This window comes from Mercurialis annua, linkage group LG2 (assembly GCF_937616625.2).
Source record: "Mercurialis annua linkage group LG2, ddMerAnnu1.2, whole genome shotgun sequence".
In the NCBI taxonomy this organism is placed as follows: Eukaryota; Viridiplantae; Streptophyta; class Magnoliopsida; order Malpighiales; family Euphorbiaceae; genus Mercurialis; species Mercurialis annua.
In genome coordinates, this window is record NC_065571.1 from 12,612,922 (window position 1) to 12,639,756 (window position 26,835).

General features: G+C 35.4%; 1 long non-coding RNA gene across 1 annotated transcript; it reads left to right on the forward strand.

The window, feature by feature from the left end:
* Window positions 1–13,347: 13,347 nt before the first annotated feature.
* LOC126670021 (uncharacterized) lies at window positions 13,348–15,640 on the forward strand. The gene is made up of 3 exons (XR_007638620.2): window positions 13,348–13,423; window positions 14,343–14,426; window positions 15,551–15,640. It is a non-coding gene; the product is annotated as an uncharacterized LOC126670021 (long non-coding RNA).
* The last annotated feature ends 11,195 nt before the right edge of the window (window positions 15,641–26,835 follow it).

The window sequence follows — 26,835 nt, forward strand, 5'->3', positions numbered from 1 at the left end:
TTCTTGGCAAGCAACGCAGGGTGAAATTCACTTCTGGAAGGCACACTTCTAAAGGCATCCTGGATTATATTCACTCGGATTTATGGGGTCCTGCTCGGGTTGAATCCCACAGGGGACTCAAATATTTTGTGACCTTTATCGATGACTACTCGAGAAAGGTGTGGTTGTATTTTCTGAAATCGAAGGATAAAGTGTTTGGGCGGTTGAAGGAGTGGAAGACCATGGTTGAAAAACATACTGATAGATTGGTCAAGACACTCAGGACGGACAACGGGTTAGAGTTTTGCAATGCACCATTCGATGACTTCTGTAGAAAGGAAGGTATAGTGAGGCATCACACTGTAGGGTACACACCACAGCAGAATGGGGTTGCAGAGCGGATGAACCAAAAACTACTACAGCATGCTCGGTGCATGCGGTTAAACGCGGGTCTTCCAAAGCGTTTCTGGGCTGAAGCACTTAACACTGCTTGTTATCTGGTAAATAGATCGCCATCTACTGCAATTGATTTGAAGATGCCTCAAGAGGTATGGTATGGTAAACCCTCTAATTATTCTGGCTTGCGTGTTTTCGGTTGTGTTGCCTATGCTGATGTTAATGATGGTAAACTTGAGGCGAGGACAATGAAATGCATATTTCTAGGGTATGCGACTGGAGTTAAAGGGTACAGACTGTGGTGCACAGAGATGGATAGAACTCCAAAACTGATTATTAGTAGAGACGTAACCTTTGATGAATCTACTATGTTTGGCCAGAAAGAGGAACTTGGTGATCTTGCAGGAAAACCTGATCTGGCACCCAGAAGGTGGATTTGTAACTCCAAATAGGATTACTACTGATCCTATAAACGAGCCTAATGAAGAAGTGGTAGAAGAGAGTATAGCAACAAGGAGAGGAAGAAGGCAAATCAGAACACCAATGAGATATGTGGATTGTGTTGATACGGTTGATACTAATCCTATGACTTATGCTTTGGCAATAAGTGAGATCATTGATTCTGATGAGCCGCAGTCGTATAAAAAGACAGTGCAGAGTAGAGAAGCATCCGAATGGTTAATTGCCATGAATAAGGAGATGCAGTCTCTTGAGAAGAACAGTACATGGGAGTTGGTACCTCGACCAAAAGGAGTGAAACCGGTAGGATGCAAATGGGTCTTCAAGAAGAAAGAGGGTATTCCTGGAGTTGAATCAGTTAGATTCAAGGCGAGACTTGTGGCGAAGGGTTTTTCGCAAAAGGGGGGAATTGACTACAATGAAGTATTCTCACCTGTTGTGAAGCACAAAAACATTCGGGTTCTTCTATCTATGGTGAGTGCGTTGGATCTTGAGTTAGAACAACTTGATGTGAAAACAGCGTTCTTGCATGGGAGTTTAGAGGAGCAGATTTATGTGTCACAGCCGGAGGGATTTCTTGATTCTGATCACAAGGACTGTGTGTGTTTGTTGAAAACGTCCTTATATGGTTTGATGCTTTCATGCTTTCTCATGGGTATGTTCGAAATCAGTTTGACAACTGTGTGTACTCTAGGAAGCTGTCCGATGATTCCTTGATCTATTTGTTGCTATATGTGGATGATATGTGAATTGCAGCTAAGTCTAAAGCTGAAATTAATGACTTGAAAGCCTTGTTGAGTAGTGAGTTTGAGATGAAGGATTTGGGTGCAGCCAAGAAGATTTTGGGCATGGAGAATTGGAGAGATAGGAAAGAAGGCCTATTGTATGTTTCTCAAAAGAAATATATTGAGAAGGTGCTGCAATCTTTTCAAATGGAGAACTCTAAGCCAGTAAGTACTCCTTTGGCATCGCATTTTAAATTTGATGCTAATTGTCACGACCCATTTTCATGAATCGTGACCCGCGCTAGGGTATGGGTAATGTAGTACCAAAACCCGTAGCTAGCCTTTCAATTAACATACAAACACATAAACCTGCAGAAAACCAATGCTCGGGGGCAACCGAGACTTCAGCCTAAATCTAGCAGTTATAATATTCAACAGTTAATATAACATGCTTATCCAATTCCGAGTCTAAAATAGATTTATCATAAACCAATGTAAATAATGTAACATGCCAAAGCAATATAACTAGTCGAACCAATCCAACAAAAACTATAATAATAATAAAGACGTCTAGTTACTACTGCGATCTAAGAATAAAACAATTTTACAATTTATCAAAATAAATGGAACCTCCGAGGAAAAGTAAATGCGGAGATCACCAGACTCTCTCAGATCATAACCCTGGGAAAATTTGGGAAAACAACGGGGTCAGATATACTGAGATGGGTTTATACCACTATCTATATTTATTAAGTGGAAAGCCTTTAAAACCGTTTAAGACATTTAATAACGATATTACGAATAATAGTTGGAACCCTAATCCACAATTCTAAATAAATAACATAATCCAATAGGCCTGGTCCCGAGAGCTGAGCTACACCGAGTTACCACCGACCACACTTTACCATATCCAGAGTCCCGAGAGCGGTGCTACACCGAGTTACTCTATTTGGTCCCGAGAGCTACGCTCACACCGAGTTACCACATTTCTATAAATACCTTACCCAGATCATTACCGGTGCGCACGCAGTCCTAATGATGACCATTAGGTAGCATGTTCCAACTAAGAGCCATAATATAAAAACAGTTCGCAATATACGTACAATATATATATATTTATTATTAAAATAATAATTTACTTAATAAAGCGGTAAATAGTAAGTACAAACTCACTGCTTGCTAATCCACGTGATAACCGGCAAGCAACTAATCCTGGTTCGCCTCTGGAGCACGAACAACAGACGGGTCTAAACAAATAAAATAATTATTAAAAACATACCCTAACTCTAGAGAGTAGTGGACACCACATAGGACTAGCACATTTAACACGTCGGATTTAAATAATCCAAAACAACACAAAAATACCCCAAAAGGTAATAAAGCTCAATTAATACAAGTCTATTGAGTTCTCGCTTTAAAATCCAATTTATAAATATTATTTAATAATCTTTAAATAATAATTAATTTCCAAATAGTGGATTAGCCGAGTTATCATTAACTACCAAGCTAACCTCACTAGTCGGGTGACCCAAGTCTAACCCGACTCAAAACATTTATCAATATAAACCCGAATTTATATTTATAAAATAATTCAATAAAATAATAATCCATTTTAAAACTGGAACTCAATAACTTCAATTTTTAAGTAACCCAAGTTACATCCCAAAAATCTAACCATTTTAAGTTTATAAAAGTTTAGGGACTAAACTGTACTTTAGCCAATTAGGGACTAAACTGTACTTTAGCCAATTAGGGGCTAAACTGTACTTTAGCCAATTTGATTTTCAAAATCAATTTAATCACTTTCGTTTATAATTAAAACAAAGTATTAAGTAATCAACCAAAAATTCACTTAATTAAGTTATAAAATAAGTTCAGGGGCTAAATTGTAATTTATCCAATTTCATGCCAAATTGATATACTTATTTAAATAAGATTACCCGAGTAATTATATTAACTAAATTTATAATTATCTAACGTTTTCACTATTTAATTTATAATCAAAATAAAACCCAAGTTATTAGTTAAAGTTTAACCTTAAGGATAAATTTGGTTTAAGTAAAAGGCCTTGGTGATCATAATGGTTATATGACCATCATCTTCCTATTAAATCAAACATCATTCCCTGCCACCCTTAACTCTCAAGAACTCCATTTTCAAGCAAGGCATTAGGTACAACTTCAATCCAAGCTTATATTTAACAACTTTATTCAAACAATATCATGAGATTAAGGTTTCCAAGATACACAAATCAACCCAAACAAACTCAAGAACTAATCGGCATAACCATGGTGAATTCAACAAGAACCATACGGCAAATCAATACCAAGGTATGACATAACCCAACCAATTTTGTTAACCCATTAAACAAGGATGCCAATTAACGTTAAAGGATCACAACCATAGCCTAAGACATAAAGAAAAACATCGGCAGTAACATCCTAACATGAAACAGTTCAAAAAAACTCAAAACGATAAACCGTACGGCGATTGAAACGAGACCGATAGCGTACCGTTCAACGAAAACGAGATAGGGGGACGTAGAGAATCGAGTCTACAATCTCTGGGATCAAACGATTCTGATTTCGATCAAGAAACGAATGAGAACGATCAAAATTACGTAATGTCGTTCGAACGTGAAAACTGAATTCAATGAGTTAAAGAAACTTACCGGTACAGCCACTTTGAATGATGATTGCAGCAACGTTTCTTAGTGAAAATGGAAGTTTAAAATGTCTAGGGTTTGTTTGTAGTGTGGAGAATAGATTAGCGTTGCGTTTTTAGTATTTAAGTATGTCGATTAGGTTAGAACGATTGACGAAAGTGCCCCCACGCAAGGATTGGGCTGGTCTCGAACGAGACCAGCTGTTTAAAGCTAAGTCTCGTTCGAGAATTTCCATTCTCGAACGAGACCAGCTGAATTCAGCTTGGGTCTCGTTCGAGAATGAAATTCTCGAACGAGACCGGCCTTAAAAGGCACAGGTCTCGTTCGAGACCTGTGTGTTGGCCGAAAGAAAATGATTTGGCCCATGGGCCAAACCCCCATGGGCCAACCAAACCCACATATGGTTCAAATCAAACCCAACGAAAATCCTACGCACAAACAAACGAACCACGATACCGTGAACGACTCAAATTATTTCCGAAAACGCAATAGAAAAATAACAAAAATATCTGGGATATTACACTAATGCACTACCTAGTACTGATGCTGAGAAGGAATACATGAGCGATGTTCCGTATTCGAGTGCGGTTGGAAGCTTGATGTATGCAATGGTCTGTACAAGACCTGATTTAGCACATGCTGTTAGTGTTGTTAGCAGATTTATGAGTAATCCTGGAAAGACTCATTGGGAGGCGGTCAAGTGGATTATGCGGTATTTGAAGGGAACGAGTGGCATATGTGTAATACCCCAAAATAATTAATTAGCTAATTGGACAACGTGTCCAGTTTTGAGTTGCATGAGTGACGATATCGGAAAGTTTTCTGATAAATAAGTTGTAATAGATCGGTTTTTGAAAGGATTACATGCGAAGAATTTAATATATATTTCAATTTTAAAGTTAGAATTGGAATTAAAAAGGAAAAATGTTATGAAAGGTACAAAATAAGGTACAGGGACCAAAGTGATAATTTAGCCACTTTGTGTCAAAAGCGGAAATTTTAGATTTTTACGGGAAAATATTAATATCGAGCTTTGTATTATTTATTGGATATAAATAATACGTATAAGTTATAATAGAAGAGTTTGTCGATTTAGCTATGGACTAAATCGTGCGAAAGAAAAGCTTAAAGGATAAATGGTAAGAAATAAAAAGAACAAGGACCAAAGTGAGATTTTAACCAAAATATATATAAACTTCATTATGAATTGATGGATATCGCACCTGAAACAGTACCAGAAGACTGCGACAAGACGCAGATCTAGAACAATAGGACCAGTCGCAGGTCCTTGACCCAGAACTCAACAGTAACTAACTAATAGCACGGATAAGTCAAGCTTCCCTAAAGATCAGGGATAAGGACAAAGAACATCTCATCATATCTAGAAGATGAGATCAGAATAAAGGAGAAGACTCCTAACACATTACAATGACGATGGTGTATATAAACCAAGCCCTGAGTCAGGCAAACCTAATTTCACTCATATTCACTCTCAACGCTACTCCAATCTATCTGACTTAGGCATCCGAGGGTATTCGAGCCAACACCGGCTCGAATCCTTCTAACCTATTTTCCTTTGTAGGTTGGATTAAACTCGGACCGGCAGTTCAAGAACCATTATGAATGAATGAAGAATCAGAGAACAGAAAGAAAATTCGAGAATGTTAGAGAAATATTGATCGATACCGTCGTTTCGCTGTCGTTTCTCCGTTCGACGTCCGATTCGAGCGATTCAAGCGGCGATCTCTTTAAAATTGAAAGCTCTATCGTCTCTGAGCATCAAATCAAGGTAAACATCTCGAGAATTGATGCAAAAATCGAATTTAGTTGGCTGTTTTAATGGGATTATGATTTAGGATTGAATTTGACGTTTTTAAGGTTATTATGGCGTTTTTGAAGAAACCGAGATATGGGTATTGAGCGTGGGTGTGTGAAGCACGTCGAGATGTTGGTGAAACCCCGGAAATCGACTTCCGGGGGGTTGTGCACTAGAAGTGCACGAACGTGCACCCAACAAGGTGCACGAACGTGCACTCTTCATGGTGCACGAACGTGCACCAGTGAGGTGCACGAACGTGCACTTGGTTGCACGATCGTGCACCCACCAAAAATGCACGCCCGTGCACCCCGACTCGCCCCCACGCGTATACAAACTGTAATTGACCTAGGTGTTTGACGTTTAGAGTAATTTGACGCTAAAGGACGGATTTCAGACTTGGAAAGTCATTAATCTCGAGATTAGCTCGACGTTTTAGATAATTAATAATAATGGAAAACGTCAAGGACGTTAAGCGATTCTCAATTATGAGAATTGGTATTCGCGAAGTCGTCTATACGATTAAAGTTATCGAATACGTAAATAAGTATAGAATGAAACTAAACCCTAAAAGTTAGAAGTATTATATGTGTAAAAGTACTAGTTTCACGTCTAACTATTAAACGATTTATCAGACGTGTCAGCGAGTAGTGGGGTCAGTAGAAGCGGACTAGCGAGAGCGTACTATCAGATCGATCATATCATTACTTGGATTGCGGTCACTGTGAGTTGTATTTTATTTTCGTGTATTATATATTAAAGTTATTTTATATATATAATGAAACTGTTTATCGCATCGCATGATATATTGTTTGAGTAAATAATAGATGTTTCTATAAAATTTCATATATGAGAACTCGTATGCGATCCGAAGAAACTAGCTACCTATTGGGTGTCAATAGGCTGTGTGATCACCAGTAATGGGTCAGTCTAGTGTGTTTGCATTTGAGAAATGATGAGATATGTATGATATGATATGAATTTGATACGAGATTGAACTCGGCTACGGTGTAGTCTGGAAGTTCCCGTATCTAGTGGGCTGGGCCCACCAGTGAGTTGGACTCACAACTTGTGATTTATGATTGGGTTGAACGATATATGATTATTCAAGAGATGTGTCGCATGCTAGGATATTAGTTTCGTACGGATCAATTCCCTGTTTATAAGTTTTATATTATTGTTTCTTGAAATGCGATGCTATGATTTTATAATATACCGTTAGTAAATGTCAACTCACTCAGTATTTCCCCAAATACTGACCCCTCACCTTTGATGTTTCAGGTGCTTAGTTTGTGGACTTAGCTAGAGGCCAATTCTTAAGTCCAGAAGTTGGCTGCATATGTATAGTTTCTGACTTCTGTGCATTCTGCAGTAGTGGTCCCGTGTGACAGAGTCGTAGCCTAGACAGCAGTATATTTTGAGTGTACATATTACATGATGTCCTGTTTATATGTTTTTTTGTAGGTTACGTGTTTTATATGTTGTTCACGGCACCAGATGCCGGTGATATGTTTGGATACATTAACTGATGTATATAGTACCGCGAGGCCAGTTCGTACAGGGTACGGTAACTAGAGCCCGCGAGGTTTTTGAACAGCTAGTGTAAATGTATATTTATGTATATATATGTTATGTTTACGTGCTTCTGTTGCTTTATGTTATTTGTTTATTCGACAAATTAATAGTGATTTGAGGCTTGCTACGGTTTCCGGAGCTACCACTCCCGTTCCCTAGCGCCGGTTGCGGCTCAATATTTTGGGTCGTGACAATATGTCTGGTTTATGGTTCTAGTGGTGGTTCTGATGGAATAGTGGGCTACACAGATTCCGACTATGGAGGAGATCTTATTCGAAGGAGGTCCTTAACATGATATATCTTCACCCTATATGGATGTGCTATTAGTTGGAAAGCAACTTTATAATCTACAGTTGCTTTGTCTACAACTGAGGTGGAATACATGTCATTGACGGAAGGCGTCAAGGAAGGTATGTGGTTGCAAGGTCTGATTGATAGCTTGGGTTTAGAAGTTCAAAAGCATGTGATTTATTGCGATAGTCAAAGTGCTTTGTGCTTGGCGAAGAATCCAGTGTATCATGAGAGATCAAAGCACATTGATGTGAGGATGAAATTCATTCGGGATGTCGTGGAAGACAAGAGATTTCTTATAGAGAAGATAGCCACTGCAGTTAATCCAGCGGATATGTTGACAAAGCCGTTGCCTATTGAAAAGTTCAAGCTCAGCTTGGACTTGGTTAATGTACGCATTGCATGAGGCCCTTAAGGGGCATGGATGGCAGAGAGAGAGTTGGTCTTGGTTAACTTTGACTATGGAATAATTTTAACTCAAGATGGAGAGTTTATTCTGTGATGCAATTTGGTGGCCTTTGTGATTTGCTGAAGAAGGTTTCAAGATTAATCTTGTTGGGTGTATTCGCCAAGGTGGAGATTGTTGAGTTATGGCTCATATCATTCCTATTTGGATTAGGATACTTAATCCTTTATTTAGCATTGCTTTCCTTTTGGGATTTGTAATCTAGTTCCTTAATGGATTAGAACTTATATTGTGTCTTAAGGGTTCACTATAAATACAGGTAATCACCCTATTGTAAACTCACAACAAACATATAGAATAAATTCTCTCTGCCGTGGAGTAGATCGCATTGACCGAACCACGTTAAAAATCTTGTGTGATTCTTTTATTTTCTCTTATTTATTTTCTGCTGCGCTAATATATATATTCTCAAAAAGAAAAAGTAATAAGTTTATTTTACAATCTAAATTGTCAGTAGTGAGTTGTGAGATTGAATTTGAATTTTATATGAGGAGATGCAAACTCATTCTCTCCTTTACATTTTTAAATAAAATCAAACAAAGTTTAAGTTTTGCATATAAGCTATGTTAGTTGTTTTTTTGCCACTTGGGCCCTTAATTTTTAAACGGCATGAAAATATCTTTTAATATATTTCAAAAAGCGCACACAAGCTCTTTTAGTTTGTAGTTTTGACTATAAACCTCACATTTTTAGTTACTTATAGGGATTTTTTTGCAAGTGTGAATGTTTATTTGCACTGTTTAAAAACGTTTAGAGCGCAAATGCCAAGGTAATAACTTATTGGGGTTTATATGATCTTTCTGATAAACTTAAATTGATTTGACGTTTAATTTATTGTTAAACTCTTTACATTAAATAGTTCTACTATTTTAAAGAGTTCTTGAAAATAATTTTATAAGTGATATGGAGGATTTATGTTGCTTTATATTATATCTGATAAAAATAAATAACACGAAACGAAATTAAGCATATTTTAAAAAAAAAACTCTTCAAATTATATAAAAAGACACATAACTCTTTTTAGTTTTTTGGGCCGCTTGGGCCTTTTTTAAATGGTGCAAATAAACCTCATACTTGAAAAAAAAATCATAAAAGTAACTAAAAATGCGAGGGGCTAAGTGTCCAAAAAATAAACTAAAAAGGCCTTAATGCTTTTTAAAAATTTGAAAGGACTTTTCTGCAACGTTTAAAAACATTTAGGGTCTAATGGTCCACTAAAAACTAAAAAATGTGATGTGCTTTTTTGAATAACTTGAAGTTTTTGTATCTTTGGTCTTAAATTCAATATTTCTATGTCATAAGTCCATACATTTATACACAAATAATTCTGTGTTTATACAAATCAAATACATTTAATCAAACACAATTGTATACATGATAAACCGATAAGTTATAGCTCAAATGGGTATAAACATCGGGCAGTAAACTGCTAGATAGGTCGTGGGTTCAAACCCTTCCACTAGCGCTCCCCTTTCCAATTATCAAGAAAAAATGTACATGATTAAAAAAATTAGAAAATTATTTAATTTTAAATTTTGAATTTTTATTAGATTTCTAATTGTATTTAGGCTAAATATACAATTTGAACCATAATTTCTAGATCGTTTTTCCAACTTGGGCCTTCATGATTTTTTTTCTTCAAAATATTACTTAATGTTATTGAAAATAATGAATTGGAGCCAGCATATTTTTATTTTACCGTTACTCGTGCTGACGTGAACGGCATGGGCATTGACAGAGGCTCCAATTTATACTTTTTAATATATTGAGTTTCAAATAAAAATAAATTATTGATGTTCAAACTTAATAAATGCCACTTGTATACGATATGTTGTCCACATCGACGGAGATTTCTGCAAAATAAAATCAATTAAATGAGGGTCTAATATATCACACTTTTAGTAACTTTGGGTACTAGTTTCGTACAAAAAAATTCATTATAGTTTGCAAGTTAAATATCAAGTCCAGTATGTGGATTAATATCATACATTTGGGTTTATATTTATATTTTTATTTGGATGTATATAAACATATCGTCTTTTATATATACTAGTTTCGCATTACGTGCTACGCACGTGGCTCGTAATGTGATTCGTCAATTTATGTATTAAGTAAATTTATAATAATTGTAATAATTCATTTTATTTATTATTAATATCAAATTAGTTAGAATTTTTGTTGGAAATAAATATAATTAATTATAATAATTAAATTTCATAATTTCCTTATTTCATTAAAATATCACCGAATTTGTTAAGAAATACTTTTGTAAAGGTATATTATGTTTGTTACTTTCGAACACCCTTAATTTCAAGTGTCCAATTCCGCTGTTAAATTAGTTGGAAATTTTTATTAGAATAACAAATACTATCTATATTACAGACTTTAGATTAATAGTTGTAGTTTAGTAAAATAAGTTTAATATGATAATAAATACCATATTAAAATACCATGGAATTAGGGAAAGAAAAAGAGGAATTGGAAATTGAATGGGTCGAAGTAATTTAAATTAGCTAATTTTTAGGTAAGACAATTATTAATAATTAAATACCCCTAATAGTTATCTACATCTTTGTTTTGTTTTTTAATGAGAAAAACAAAAACTAATTCTATTCAATATATAACGGACTATTTTTGTTATACCTAGAACTCTAAAATTTATGTTCCTATTATCTTTCTAATTATATAGTATTTGTTATTAGATTAATCTTTTTAATCCTTGTTGAAATCAAATTTTAATTATGTTATAACTCTAACATTTAGATATTGATTTAATTACCATAAAACCTTAAGTTAAGCAATAATTTATTAAGGACATTAATGTAAAAGTGCCTGTCCCCCCCCCATCCGTGCTTTTATATATAGTATAGATTTATATATAACATCACTTAAGTGTTACATATGTATCAGGGTTACATTCTTTATTGCTGAAGCATATTTACTATTGGGTTCAGTGAAAAATGCTCAACATACAAAAACTAAAGCCTCCTGATTGCCATGTATTAAGAGAAGGTGTCTTTAAGGCAGGAGCAACTTTCATAATGATAACAAGCATATTCTCCAATATGAATTATATGTTCTTTCGAGTTCGAGGATCCAACCTAGTCCGAATCAGAGCCTAACTTCAAGTTCAAGTTCGAGTTTAAGTTGAATTTGTATTCATAGCAATTAGGGCAATAATTGAAGAGTACATTTGAAATAAAACAAATATGCATTTTTAGTTAATGTCATATATAATATGTTCACACTGTCTTTTTATATGAATTTTTTTTATTTTTTTTTATATGAAGTATTCTTCAAATTTTAAATATATTCGCGAAGAAATCATCTTTCAATGAGCGAATAACTATTCCTAAAATTTAAAAATATAAGTAATTTTAAATGTATGTTATTTTTAGCTAATACTATAATAGAATTTTTTTCTAAGAACATATAAATTAATTGTCGCTATATTTTTTATGATTAACTTATAATACAAGAAAGCCGAAAGAGGAAAAAACTAAACGCAACTCATTATCAAATTAGCGAATCTATTTTATCCTCTTCCCCAAAGTAAGACCCGAAACACTTGTAACTTTTAGATCCAAATTGTTTTATCAAAGTTGTGTATACAAGTACCTCTTTCTGTAGAAAACCGGTAAGCTTCATGGGTTTTAAAGCTGAACGAGCAGTATGTAAATTGTGGATCAATTTGCGCAGATTAACGGTAACTTGATGACATGGCCTAGACTCGAGTTGCAACCTAGTTGTTTTAGGACTATATTTTATACCGAAATAGTATATCCCAGTCATTTACAGATAGCTTACATGTAATAACCTAAATTTTTGAGGTATTACGTGTAGTGCCAAGAGGCATAATCGTAAAGATTAAGAACGAGAATATCGGATTAGGATTGGATAATAAGGACTTAGACCGAAGCGGGTCTATTGGAATTATCGTAGAATAATAATTTAAATGGAAAATTATTATGCGATAAATTGGATTTAATCGGGACTAAAAAGAATAAAATAAAATAAGTTGGAAAGCCCGAACTAAAAATATTCACGTCAAGGTCCGTGAAATATTGTTAATAAATGATTGTCAAAGTTTCGTAAGCATACGAAATCGTTTTAGAAGAAAACTTGACGATTAGTTAGGAATAAGGGTTAAAGTGCAAATTAGTCACTTTAAGGGCTAAAGTGGACTTTTAACCACAAACTTCCGGAGAAAGTTGTGTTTTACTCTATTTTCTCAAGATAAGAAAATAATATCGATAAAGTGGTTATTTTTTAGTCATTAATATGAAAATTGGACGAAAAAGTGAAAAAAAATGCAAGTTAGCTCAAAATGGAAATTTGAGCGTTTTTGGCCAAAAATGCCAAAATAAATTATTGGAAAGTAAAGTTATAAGATATGGGACTAATATTATATATTTGAGAATAAATAATATTGAATTAATCGGACCTAAAAGATTTAGTGTTCAACCGAGTAAATTGGACAAAAGAAAAATTAGAAATTTAAAGGTATGGAGGTGGCAACTTCAAGGATTAAAGTGGATATTTTACCCACTTAATATCAACACTTGAAAATGAACATTCAACCATAAAACACAAAATTTGCAGCAAATCAATGGTGAAATCCGTAGCTCCTCATCTCCAAATTCTCCAAAATTTCAAATGCTCATAACTTTTTCGTTTCTCAACGAAATTGAGTGATTCTTGCGGCCACGGAACGAGAAAATGATTATCTACACTTATATGGCTTCAATTTGAGGAAAAAATTGAAGTATTTAGATGATAATTGAGCTGTATATGTCGGGATTTTTAGGTATTCAATGGTATTAATGATCTTTGATGGAAATCATCACAATTCTTCGAGGTAAGTGAGGTAAGGTCATTAATTTGAGACTCATGTGGTTTATTTTGAAGTAATCATGAAAATAAAGGTTAGGGTTCTAAGTCTAATTTAGGGTTTTTGTTTGATTATATGATATAAGGTGTTTTGGAGCTTGGAATGAAGAATTTGATGGAGAATTTGATGGTTATCTTCGGATTTTGTATCGTACATCAAGGTAAGGATTTAATTCTGATTTTAGTTAACAAGTGATTGCTGAAATCAGTTTATGGATTGCTCATGTATTCGGCAATAATGTGTTTGTGGTGACGATGTTTAGTTTGATGATGTTTAGTAAGATATGGTGTTGCTTTTGATTGAATTTGAATATGGATGTTGTCGATAAGTATTTGGCCCTATGATAGGTCGAGGATAAGAGATTAACTTAGTGATTTTAAGCATATATTAGGAGTGATAAAGCTGAATTAAAAGTGAGTTTTTGGTGGTTAAATGTTGAATGCCAAATGCACGAGTAATTCGGTCCTTGTATGGAACTCGTACCTAAGTGTTTTTATTGATGCATAGGTATTGGAATGTGTATGATTAGAATGTGTTTAGGGGCTGGATTGTGTTGTTATTGAAATGTGGTATCGATAAGTTAGATTCATTGCGTAATAAGTTACGATTTAATCGATGTAAACAAAATGACATTTTGCAAAAAACTGTTATGTAGAACAGTCATGTTACAAGAGCCATATCTAGAGTTGTATAACTCCAAATCCGGTTCTGTTTAATTGTAAAGAAACTTGAATGTGTCCTCTATAAATGTCTAGTTTTGAGTTTTCCCTGATTCTGCCTCAAACATGGTCATATGAGGCACAACATTTTCTTGCGCGGAGCAGTTTTGCAGTTTTCGGACATCACTATGTAATAAGTTAGGAGATAGATTCTGACACCTTCGGGCGCGTTTCATGGTCCGAGACCTAAACGAAAGTTGTAGGCGACGTTCTAAACTTTAAGAATGTCAACTTTGTTTGGGGGTCGGACTATTTTAAGTAAGCGGCTTCGATAGCCGAAGTTGGCTAGAAACATAATTTTTGGTTAAACTAATAATAGCTAGAATTTTGTTAATTCTTGCTATTATTATATTTGCGTAGATCGGACGAGCGACTATCGACAAGGCTTGAGGCAAACGGATCGAGATATCGTCAAGCTTATTTGAAGAATTTGGATAGCAAGTGGTGAGTACACTTTAAATTACTCGCTAATATTCATAAAGCTACGTATATTAATACGAAAAGCTATATGAATATTTATATATTTGAAATGTTTGTTTTCAAAATGTATACGATCATATTGTGCTATTTTGACAATAACATAAATAAGTGAAAGGAATATATACGTTTAAACACCGGGGATGGGTAAAGTAATATAATGTGAACCGAACCAAATATAAATAAAAAGAATATAGTACATTCCTATATATACTATTATGCAAATATTTATAAAGAAACTTAGTACGTTCCTATACGTACTATTAATCATAACAAATACCCATATGTGCATGTGTTATTAAGGTATGTTGTAGAGTGTTTTGTGCATGTCATGGTCCATAAAGGATCAATACAACAGAACGAAAAATACAAAATCAACTGTAAACGTAAAATGAGAATTGTACTATGGTACACCCAATAATAAGAACTAAGATACGAGGTTGAACTCGGTAGAACTATCCCGGGACCCGTATCTCATCCATTCTCGATAATAGTCCTCGGGAATCATACGAAATAAAAAGTAAGGACACATCGAGAAATTGTACGAAACAAGATCGCGAAGTAATACGGAACAAACACTCCTATTAAATGTCAATATGAATCGACAGTTAAGTTCAAAAGACTTGCAGGGTGCAGAGTCCGAATGCAGACACGAAGGTAACTCGGTTGAACTATCTCGGGACCTCTGTCTGGTGAGTAACTCGGTTGAACTATCTCGGGACTCACAACTTAGGATTAAGTAGTGGCATGAGTAACTCGGTCGAACTATCTCGGGACTGTGCCACATGGTTGAAGGTAACTCGGTTGAACTATCTCGAGACCCAACCATAAGGATCAAGTCACAAGAGACTTGTCAATGATTTAATTCGATTTAGAATCGTGATGGTATAACCTAAGATTTAAGATTCGATCGAAAACTATTGAAACAAAACGAGAAAGAAAAATATCAATACCATAATAAGAAATCAAAGATGTCAAATACTTATAAACTATAAGTTTATGAAATAAACAAAGAGTTATGTGATATTGCGTGTAATTTTGGTGAACTCACTCAGTTTTATACTGACCCCGTTGCTCCTCCCATTATTCAGGGATAGTATGATATGATTTGAAGAGTCAAGCTTCCGAAGTTTTAATTCTCGGAAGTCATTTGCACAAGAAGTAAAAGAAGATTTTCATTCTAGCGGTCAGCAGTAGTCTAGATGTTTTTATCTATGTATATGCATAATGCAATTTCACTCTGATGTTTTTGTAAAATGGGGTCACATTTATTTTGATATATGGAATATGATTGGTTTTGCGAAAAATTTACACAGGTTTTAGGCTTGCTACGGGTTTCGGAGCTACCACTCCCATTCCCTAGCGCCGGTCGCGACTCATAAATTTAGGTCGTGACAAAGGTGGTATCAGAGCAATGGTTTAGTGTTCCTAGGCCATTGTTCTTTTATGATTGGAGTATAGGAAAGAGTCAATCAATACCTAAGAACTACTGCGGATTATAGGGATTTCCGGTCATGTCTTTTGAACGTTATCATCTTTTTCATCAATTTTTCAAACGTTTTACAAAGACGTCCCCTCCTATATGTGCTATTAGGAGTCGAGTTAGGAGTATGCATGAGCACAAATTATGGTTTGTGTTTACTCGAGTAAGCAATACGCTTTCGAGTATCTATAGTCTGCGGAGAGTTATATACTCTCGAGACTCATATTATATAAGAATGTCGTTATGGATTATAAACTAATTGAATGGTAGATGATTGATGAGATATGCGACGCGCTGCAAAACGTGATCACTCATGAGAGTGATATGCTCACAGGTATGTAAGCCTGTGATAATTTATACGATATATGAAATGTATATATTGTGATTGATTGTTATGAATAGGAATTATGCCTTATGATTAAACGTTTCTTGGTTTTGCTAAGTCTACAGTGAGCGGGAGGCTCGCTAGACTTAAGATACGCAAAATAGAAGAAGAAAATGTAGGTGACACTGATTTTCTTTGGATTTGATCAACATAGATTGTTTATAGATATGCATAGAATACGAATAGAACATGTACGTTATGCTTAGATATTATTGATGCTTGGTTAAGTCTATTTGAGCGGAGAGCTTGCAGGATTTAAGATACAATGCGTACCCAAGGAAAATCTAGGGAACACCGATTTTCTTTAGATTCGGCTAACATAGATTGTTTATAGCTACGATAGTGACACGCATAGAATATGAACAACGCGAGTACATGATTTTAAGATTATTAAGTCTAAAATGAGTAAAATACTCATGGGACTTAAAGAACGAACGTATCCATAGAAGGCCTAAAGGAATGAAGTATTCCTATGGTTCAGCATACGCGTACGACGTTTAGTTGTGATGGCTGACGTATACTATGTTTTAAGGAATTCATTAAGATTCCTTATATATAGTATGGCGAAACGAAGAATTATTAGAAGGCGTGCTGTACATAGCAAGCAAGTACATGAAGCTTGAAAAGAGGCTAGAAGTAGGAAGGCGAATATGCCCAGTCTATTTGGCAAGTAGAGGTCGCAAACAAGGCAGAGGTTAAAGGAGACCTAGAGTAGACCAAGCGGGATACGTGCAAGCATCGGAAATGTCGCAACCACCCAACATCGGTGTCAATTAGTTAACGGTAGGAGTAGCTGATATGCAGAGTTGTATGCTAATAATACGATAGTGATACAAGGACAATATCAATATGAAAAGGCAAGATACAAGATAGAGATTTGATATTGGCATAAATGAAGTTAAGATTAAAGGAGTTTGGTGGATTGGACAATCCATTAGATTTTCTAGACGGAGCGGAGCTAATTGCTCGTAGACTTTAAGCGGACGAAGGACAAACGGTAAAATTGATAGGGATATCGATGAAAGGTCCAACCAAAGATTATTTTCGACAAATAATTGGACCGATAATGGGTCAAGCAACATGGATGGAGTTAGTAACCCCATTTTAGGAATTCTTTCTACCGTTTGCCTTGATTGAGGACAATCAAGAAAAGCTAATATCGTTAACTCAAGGAGACAAATAAAGTCGAGACTATGATGACAGACCAAGTCCGAAGCTATATGATATTGGTGAGAGGATTAGGATCAGCGTAGTGGGAACGTTGACCCAGACTGATAAAAATCTAATTAGCTTTTTGACAGTGCCAGACAAATGGAAAGTGTACTGGTCCATTCTAACGGAGGTCAAATAAGAAGTAAACATGTGAATTACAAATACCATATGTTTGGACAAATGAGTAAAATATTAACGATAAGTATAACTCAAGGATTAATGCTATAGTTAATAGTAAACTAAAGGAGGAATTTACCTTGTTGCGAATAGTGAGGTTACAATAAGAAGAAAAGCAAAGTCTAAAGGAAATTGATGCAAATAAGTTATAATGTGCTAATATGGTAGCAAGAAGGACTCGAACACGATAGTGATCAGAAGGATCAGGGTATCGTAAAGATTGTAAAGGATGTTAGCAAGTGCCCTAGGAATTGGCAAACTTCTCTGCATGAGTAAGAAGATAGACAAGAGTAAATGGAAGAGAGTGGGTTAACAGACGCGAAAGTCAATAATCAAGATAAGTGATAGGCGAGGAAGTGGAGACACTGCCAAAGGCAGCACATAACAAAAAGAGTTCAATCAATTAAAAAACTCATCGAGAATGAATAAACAAATGTCTTTTATAGATTAAGAGACACGATAAAGATTAATTCAAGAATTATGATATGAAATGATTGAGAAGTATAAGTAAAGTAAGAAGATCGGAGGTGATATGATTAGACTCATACGAAAGATAAACAAAGAAAGTAGCCAAGAAGACTAGAACCATTAGTTCACAATTGGAACAAAAAAAAGTTCCATGCACTTGCAATGACGGATGCATGTTGCCAGTAAGGACAACAAAGTCAATACGCGAGGGATTCAACATCCCATGTGATAGGATACCAAGGGTGACACAAACCAACCATCTCCTAAAAGACAGAGTTGTCGCGACGACTTCTAGTTAGACACAACCAGATATACGATGTAATCGAGACAAACATCATGAAGTCCAAACACTAGAAGCTCGAAAGTGATCAGACCTTTTGAGCTAGCCTAGTGTAAACACGAACGTTTAGGACGTGTCTTTCGAACGACGTCACAATCAGGCGAATAGAGTTACATTTTTACATGTGTAAAGAATGTAAATAGTTGCGAACGATAGAAAGATAATTAATAGATAGTGCAGAGTCTTTTGTCGAGAGAAACTTACGTAAACCCCGTTTTATGAAAAGAAAAGTATTTGATCGAAATAAAATATTTTGAAAAGACATAATTGTGCCCGGACACGAATCATAAAAACATCGCATTGACACGAATAGAATTGCATCACTGCATCCATATTGCATTCACTAATAGGACATGCATCATATACATTGTGTTTGCCTAGAAATTAAAAAGAGGAGTGTCATTGCAACTCTTGTGACGAGAGAAGTCATCACACCGGTGCACAATTATGACATGATTTGAAAAATGAAAAGTATTGTGGTTTTAAACGGATGAGTTTTCAAACGTAAGTAAGCTCAGACAGGGACTTTGTGTATAGAGGCATAGGACAAGACTGATCATCTTGTTAGGCCTATATAAGAACATACGTATATAGAACGACGAATAGTATAACGTATAACGCAATATGAAACATATCGAGATTTGAATTCCAAATCTCTAGAGAAGTCTTGTATCTTGAATACAAGGACAACGACGCTACTTTACAAACATGTAAAGTGATAGTGGCCACGTTTAAACTCGAAGCACGTTTACCTCTAGGGCGAGGAAATCGAACATAGAAGTTAGTTACATCAGGGGATATGAACCCTACGAACAAACAAACGTTGTTAAAAAAAAGTAAAATAAAGAGAATTGATTAATAAGATGGTTAGGATTGTTAGCATAAGAAGTTACCCGATAAGTATATCGAGACACTTTCACCTAAGAACAGTATTAGATGAATGACCGTATAAACCTAACTGTAAAGTCAATAGTTAGTGAATAATTAATCAGAGTATCGCAGCGGAAGTGTGGAAGGAAGAGAATGATAAGGTTTGATTAAAGATGGGTTAAGTAATATTAGAAGATTATGAAAATTCGAGGACGAATTTTTGTAAGGGGGAAGATTGTAATAACCTAAATTTTTGAGGTATTACGTGTAGTGCCACGAGGCATAATCGTAAAGATTAAGAACGAGAATATCGGATTAGGATTGGATAATAAGGACTTAGACCGAAGCGGGTCTATTAGAATTATCGTAGAATAATAATTTAAATGGAAAATTATTATGCGATAAATTGGATTTAAGCGGGACTAAAAAGAATAAAATAAAATAAGTTGGAAAGCCCGAACTAAAAATATTCACGTCAAGGTCCGTGAAATATTGTTAATAAATGATTGTCAAAATTTCGTAAGTATACGAAATCGTTTTAGAAGAAAACTTGACGATTAGTTAGGAATAAGGGTTAAAGTGCAAATTAGTCACTTTAAGGGCTAAAGTGGACTTTTAACCACAAACTTCTGGAGAAAGTTTTGTTTTACTCTATTTTCTCAAGATAAGAAAATAATATCGATAAAGTGGTTATCTATAGTCATTAATATGAAAATTGGACGAAAGAGTGAGAAAAAATGCAAGTTAGCTCAAAATGGAAATTTGAGCGTTTTTGACCAAAATTGCCAAAATAAATTATTGGAAAGTAAAGCTATAAGATATGGGACTAATATTATTTATTTGAGAATAAATAATATTGAATTAATCGGACCTAAAAGATTTAGTGTTCTACGGACTAAATTGGACAAAAGAAAAGTTAGAAATTTAAAGGTATGGAGGTGGCAACTTCAAGGATTAAAGTGGATATTTTACCCACTTAATATCAACACTTGAAAATGAACATTCAACCATAAAACACAAAATTTGCAGCAAATCAATGGTGAAATCCGTAGCTGTCACGACCCAAAATGTTGAGCCGCAACCGGCGCTAGGGAAAGGGAGTGGTAGCTCCGGAACCCGTAGCAAGCCTAAAACCACTATTAATTTTTCGCAAATAATAAATGAATACATTACACATTAACCAACGGAAGCAACACATTTATATATAACACATAATTAAACATATACATTAACTGTTTCAAAACCTCGCGGGCTCTAGTTACCGTACCATGTACGAACTGGCCTCGCGGTACTATATACATCAGTTAGTGTCTCAAAACATCACACCGGCATCTGGGGCCGTGGATCACATACTAAACATGTAGCCTATCAAAAAGCATTTAAACAATGACAGCAGTTTATATATACAATCAAAAATGAACTGCTATCTAGGCTATTATTCTGTTGACGCAGGACCATTACTGCAGCCTTCACAGAAGTCATAAACTAACATATACAGATGACTTTTGCACTTCAAAATTGGCTTCTAGTTAGGTCCACAAACTAAGCACCTGTAAGACATCAAAGGTGAGGGGTCAGTATTTGGGAAAATACTGAGTGAGTTGTCATTTACTAACAGTATTAGTATAAAACATAGCATCGCTTTTCAAGAGAACAATGATATAAAGCATATAAACACGTATTTGATCCATACGAAACTAATATCCTAGCATGCGACACATCTCTCGGATAATCATATATCATTTAACCCAATCGTAAATATCAATTGCGAGTCCAACTCGCTGGTGGCCCAGCCACTAGATACGGGGACTCCAGACTACACCGTAGCCGAGTACTCACTCGTATCAAAACCCAATCGTAAATTTCATATTCATCAACAGCTCCCAGCTGTGTCAAGTCATTTCTCAATGCAAACATACTAGACTGGCTCGATACTGGTGATCACACAGCCTATTGACACCCAATAGGTAGCTAGTTTCTTCGGATCGCATACTAGTTCTCATAAATAGAAATTAAATAAACATATAACATTTCAATCAATTATATATAATGCGATGCGTGAAAACAGTATATATATATCAAATAGTTTTAATACATGAAAGTAAAAGTACAACTCACAGTGACCGCAAACCAAGAAATGATATGATCGATCTGATAGTACGCTCTCGCTAGTCCGCCTCTACTGACTCCACTACTCGCTGACACGTCTGATAAATCGTTAATAGTTAGACGTGATTCTCGCATTCTTATACGTATAATACTTTTAAGTTTTAGGATTTAGTTTCGTTTTATACTTGTTTACGTATTCAATAACTTTAGTCGTATAAACGACTTAGCGAATACTATTTCTCATAATTGAGAATTTCTTAACGTCCTTGACGTTTTCCATTATTGTTATTTATCTAAAACGTCGAGCTAATCTCGAGATTAATGATTCTCAAAGTCCGAAACCCGTCCTTTAGAGTCAAATTACTCAAAACGTCGAATACCTAGGTCGATTACAGTTTGTATACGCGTGGGGGCGGGTTGGGGTGCACGGGTGTGCGTTTTGGTGGGTGCACGTTCGTGTACTTCAGTACACGATCGTGTACCTTGCTAGGTGCACGTTCGTGTACTTCCAGTACACGTTCGTGCACCCGTGGTGCACGGTCGTGCACCACGTGCACAGCCCCGGAAATCAGATTTTCCGGGGTTTCGCCACAACTCCGACGTGCTAAACATACCCATGCTCAGTACCCATATCTCGGTTTCTTCAAAAACGCTATACTAACCTCGAAAACGTCAAATTCAAACCAATACGCTATAAAACTTAAAACAGCCATTTATTATCGAGTTTAGCACTGAATTCCAAGAACTTTACCTCGAAACGAAGCTTAGAATCGATACAGGACAAGATTCTGAAGAGATTGCCGCTTGAATCGCTTGAATCGGACGTCGAACGGAGAAACGGCGGCGAAACGATCGTGACCAAAGGTTTTCTCTCAAATTCTCTCGCTCTCTCTGGAAGTCTCTCTTCCATTCTTTCATATTTCCTTAATTATATATGATTTGGCTAAAAGCTCATTTGGGTCCTTGTTCTTTTTGATTCTTATCATTTATCCTTTAAACTTTTCTTTTATACGATTTAGTCCATAGTTAAATCTATAAACTCTTTTATTACGACTTATACGCATTATTTATATCCGATAAATAATACAAAACTCGATATTAGCACTTTCCCGTAAAAATCCAATATTTCTATTTTCGACACAAAGTGGCTAAATTACCACTTTGGTCCCTGTACTACATTTTAGACTTTTCTTGACATTTTTCCTTTTTATTCCAATTCTAACTTTAGAATTGAAATATAATATAAGTTTTCTTCGCAATAATCTTTTCTAAAACCGACCTGCTAAAACTTATTTATCGGAAAACTTTCCGATAATGCCACTCTGGCGAATCCAAACTGGACACGTGGTCCAATTAGCTATTTAAATATTTTGGGGTATTACATTCTTCCCCCCTTATAAAAATTCGTCCTCGAATTTTCATAAAACTTGTTGGAATCATAAAATTATCTTTATGCTTTTCTTGACGTCCCTTAGTATGTTTTAGTCGCAGCCTTTTTCTTTTACTTAAACTCTTAACTTTCTACTTACAGCTGTGACTTCACACTTGTTGCTAATTGATTACAGCTTCTTCCCACTGTATCGCCGATACTTTTCGTGTTGTTTTTCTTTGTCTTGTCTGTTGTCTTTCCAAAATAATGTGGCTTAAGACGTACCGTTGGCAATGTAATTCTGACGTCATCTATAACTAGTCGTTATCTTCTTTGTGACTACCATTGACGTCGATTAATCCTCACTTAACACTTTATCGATTTACTATCTTTAATAATTTTTATTCTTAGTTGTCATTGAGATGCTACTCGTCTCCTTGTACGTGAATACTCACGACATGTCGATTACATCCTTGATGACGTATTTACTTTACTCATACTCCTATGGGTATTTTCTCTTGTAATCATAACTTGCAGTTATGATCTTTCTATCATCTGTAGTTATCACTTTCCTTTCTTTTAACTGGTTCTTGTCATTTCTCGCTCTTTGCTATCATTGTCTAACACTTCATTCCTCATCAATCAACCTTCTTCGACTTACACATTGTCTAACACATCTGTTGTTTCTTGACGTAGCTAAACTTGATACATCCTTCACTATCTTCCATTTCTTATTCTTTTGCCTCCTTAAGCTATCGTGAACTTCACGTCGTTCGTTGATCGTGATCCTTCACTCACTTACCATTGTCTTAAACGTTTCATTTCACGTTACCTTCGATTATATGGCTTGTACAGATGCCCTTGTTTACTAGTACTACTCATATTCTTATCTTCTTCACCTTCCCTCTAATTACTCTTTTGAGATTCATTTTGAGTTTCTTATTGACTTTTCAGTTAAAGTTGTCTTTCCCTTACGTCACAATTCCTTATTTATTATGACTTTATAAGAATTTCATATGTTTCTTTAACGTTTATCTGTTTCGAGAATCTTTCTCATCTTTAACCTTTAATTAACTTCATCTTTAACTTTCGTTCTTAACAGATTCAGTAGTTCCTTAATAACTTATTTATTCCCTTGATTGTTATTCCTTCTTAATATATAATCTACTTCCTCTTTCGACTTATACTTCTTCTTCTTACCTTCGAATAGCTTCATAACTTTATTCTTATTCTTCAAGGTATCATTTTAATACTAGTTACGATTATATCTTAATTTGTCCTTATTCTTCCCTTCCTCTTCTTCTCGAAGTGTTTTCTTAGCATTCATATCATGATTCTCATTGTCTTTTATAACTTGTTTTCTTCGTACTGGCATCATCCCTTGTCCTTATGACCTCGTGACTTCTTAGTTGCAATTCACTTCTTTCTGTTCAAAAGTAATAAAGTATTACTTTATTCTAATAATCATTCTGACGTATCTCTTACATTTATTAACACGTACACCTATACGTGTGCTTTTCTGCTTATGTTAGAATTTTACGCTTAACCTTTCTCCTTTTTGTTAACGCAGCTTATAATTCATGACGCTGATATTAGTTACTTCACCCAATATCAGTCATATAGCATTATTATCTTTCTTGATTTATTTATATCCTTTCTTCTTTCTACTTCTGTATTCTTCGAACACTGGTATTATAAGGTTGTATATCCTTTAAATATCACTTGATGCTCATCATTCATATTACCATCTTTTCGTCCTTCATACTTTTAATCTTTTTCCTCCAATCATGACTTTGGATTGCTACTTTCTCTATAAGAACAATCATTATATTCTTCATCCTTACGTGCTTGTACGTTTCTTTCGCCTAACACAACTCTCTGTCATTTCATTCTTCGTTTTATCATAAGGATAAATATCGTATCCTTAAGTATTGCCAGTGCATTGCAGCTTATCTGCACATGCTCTCCGGCGATTAAGTCCTTATTCACATCCTTCTTTAGCTCCACTAGCTTCATTGCAATAATTATTAACATGGCTTTATTCTGTTATTGGAGTTTCTTTTACAATTTTTATTCTTATTTAATAAGAATCTTTTATTCTTCGTCGCAGGGCTTTATATCCGAGTTTACTTACTAAACAAAACGATTTTAAAACTTCTCTTGGCTGCGCAGCTCTTTCTAAACCACTTTTCATAAATCGTTTAAAATTGTTAGTACAATTGTTGCTCAGAGTGATGACACCTCTCATCACCAAGGAGTTGCTCAAAATCACATTTCCTTTAGCATTGTAAAGATATGATGCATGATCTACATTTTAAAAATCATTTTCTTATGCATTTCTATCGTGATTATGCAATATCATATGCGATGTCTGAGCACAACTGTACTTTGAAAATCATAAAAACTTTCAAAAATTTATAAAATTGCAAGTCTTACTCTAGATTATACACTCTGCGACTATTAACGGCTTTCTTTATACTTATTGGGTATATTTCAAATTTTTGTATTGCTGTCATTTTCTGTCATTTACAGACTGTTCTTCTGTCACATTCCTTCTCTCTCCATATTTCCGACAACTCAATTTAAATTCAAAATTTTCTACTGCTATAATCACCACATCCACTTCTACCACACTCTTTACTACGTCGTATACAGACGCAGATACCGATGTCTCACATCGACTTCCTGTAAGTAATCCATCTTTTTCTTCAAATTCTAAAACATAATATAGGAATTACGTTTGCAATAATTATATGATGTGATGTTTATTATATTATTGTTTCTGTAAGTTATATTTATATATTCTTTTATTAAGCGTGTGTTTAACAACGGCGCTTCCTATAGGTTCTCACTTTCTGAGGTTTTATCCTATAGGCATGTTCTATTCTATCATGCAATGTAACAGATATATAAACACAATAATACAAACACATAAACACAATTACTTAAAGTACGTAAATCACTAAAACCTGGAGGTGCCTGATGCGGAACGTTAGGTTCCCTAATAACTACGCCTGTATGTCGGCCCCTAACTGTTCTACCAGAGTTTCTTCCACCTCTTTGCACAAAATAGGGGTTGGTTGTAGTTCTGGGGGACGTACTGACGTAATCTGGGTGATACTCACGTCTAAAGTAATAGGGTCGTACCGGATCGCCCGCCCACTCATGCTCTGTTTCAATCCTACGGGCCATTGTAGTGAGCGTGCTAAAATGTTCGTCCACGTGCTCATATAGCTCATCAAACTGAGGTCCTAAACCCCTGACATACCTACGATTAATAGTCCTATTGCTTTCGTTCAGATCAGGGACTCCCTCTGCCATCCGCAGAAAATCAGTAGAGTACGCTCCTACAGTCAACATCCCTCTAGAAAAAGAACACATCTGCCTTCTAACCTGGTTTAAGGCTATCTGCGCCTGACCATTGGCTATGTCTGCATCTTCCTTCAAATTGCGGTATCTCCGCACACCTGACCAGAAATAATCACCTCTGTATTCCTCGACATCTAATTCATCTAACTCTTCTTCTTCTTCATACTCTTCTTCCTGAGGATTTCCCTCTTCTGCTTCTTCTTCTAATTCTTCTTCTGGATCCTCCTCAGGATCCTCTTCAGGGTCTTCCTCAGGATCTTCTTTAGGATCCTCTTCCGGATCTTCCTCCGGTTCCTCTTCTTCACTGTACTCTATCTCCGGTGAATGCATTCTGACTCGGTTTCCAGAAGAACTACCTATCTCCGACACAGACATAAAACCATTTTGATATATTTCTGGCGATGCTCCATTATTTGCGTGGAATCCACTCTGAGGGACCCCAGATGGTTCGCCTACTTCGTTATGAAACCCGTTTTGAAATGTAGGAGGCGCTTCCTCCCGTTCTTCCTCAGCATGCGACTGAGCTTCATTTTGCCCAGACATGCTGAAAAGAAACAATTTCAAACGTAAGCGACCATCTGAGCCCATTTCCAC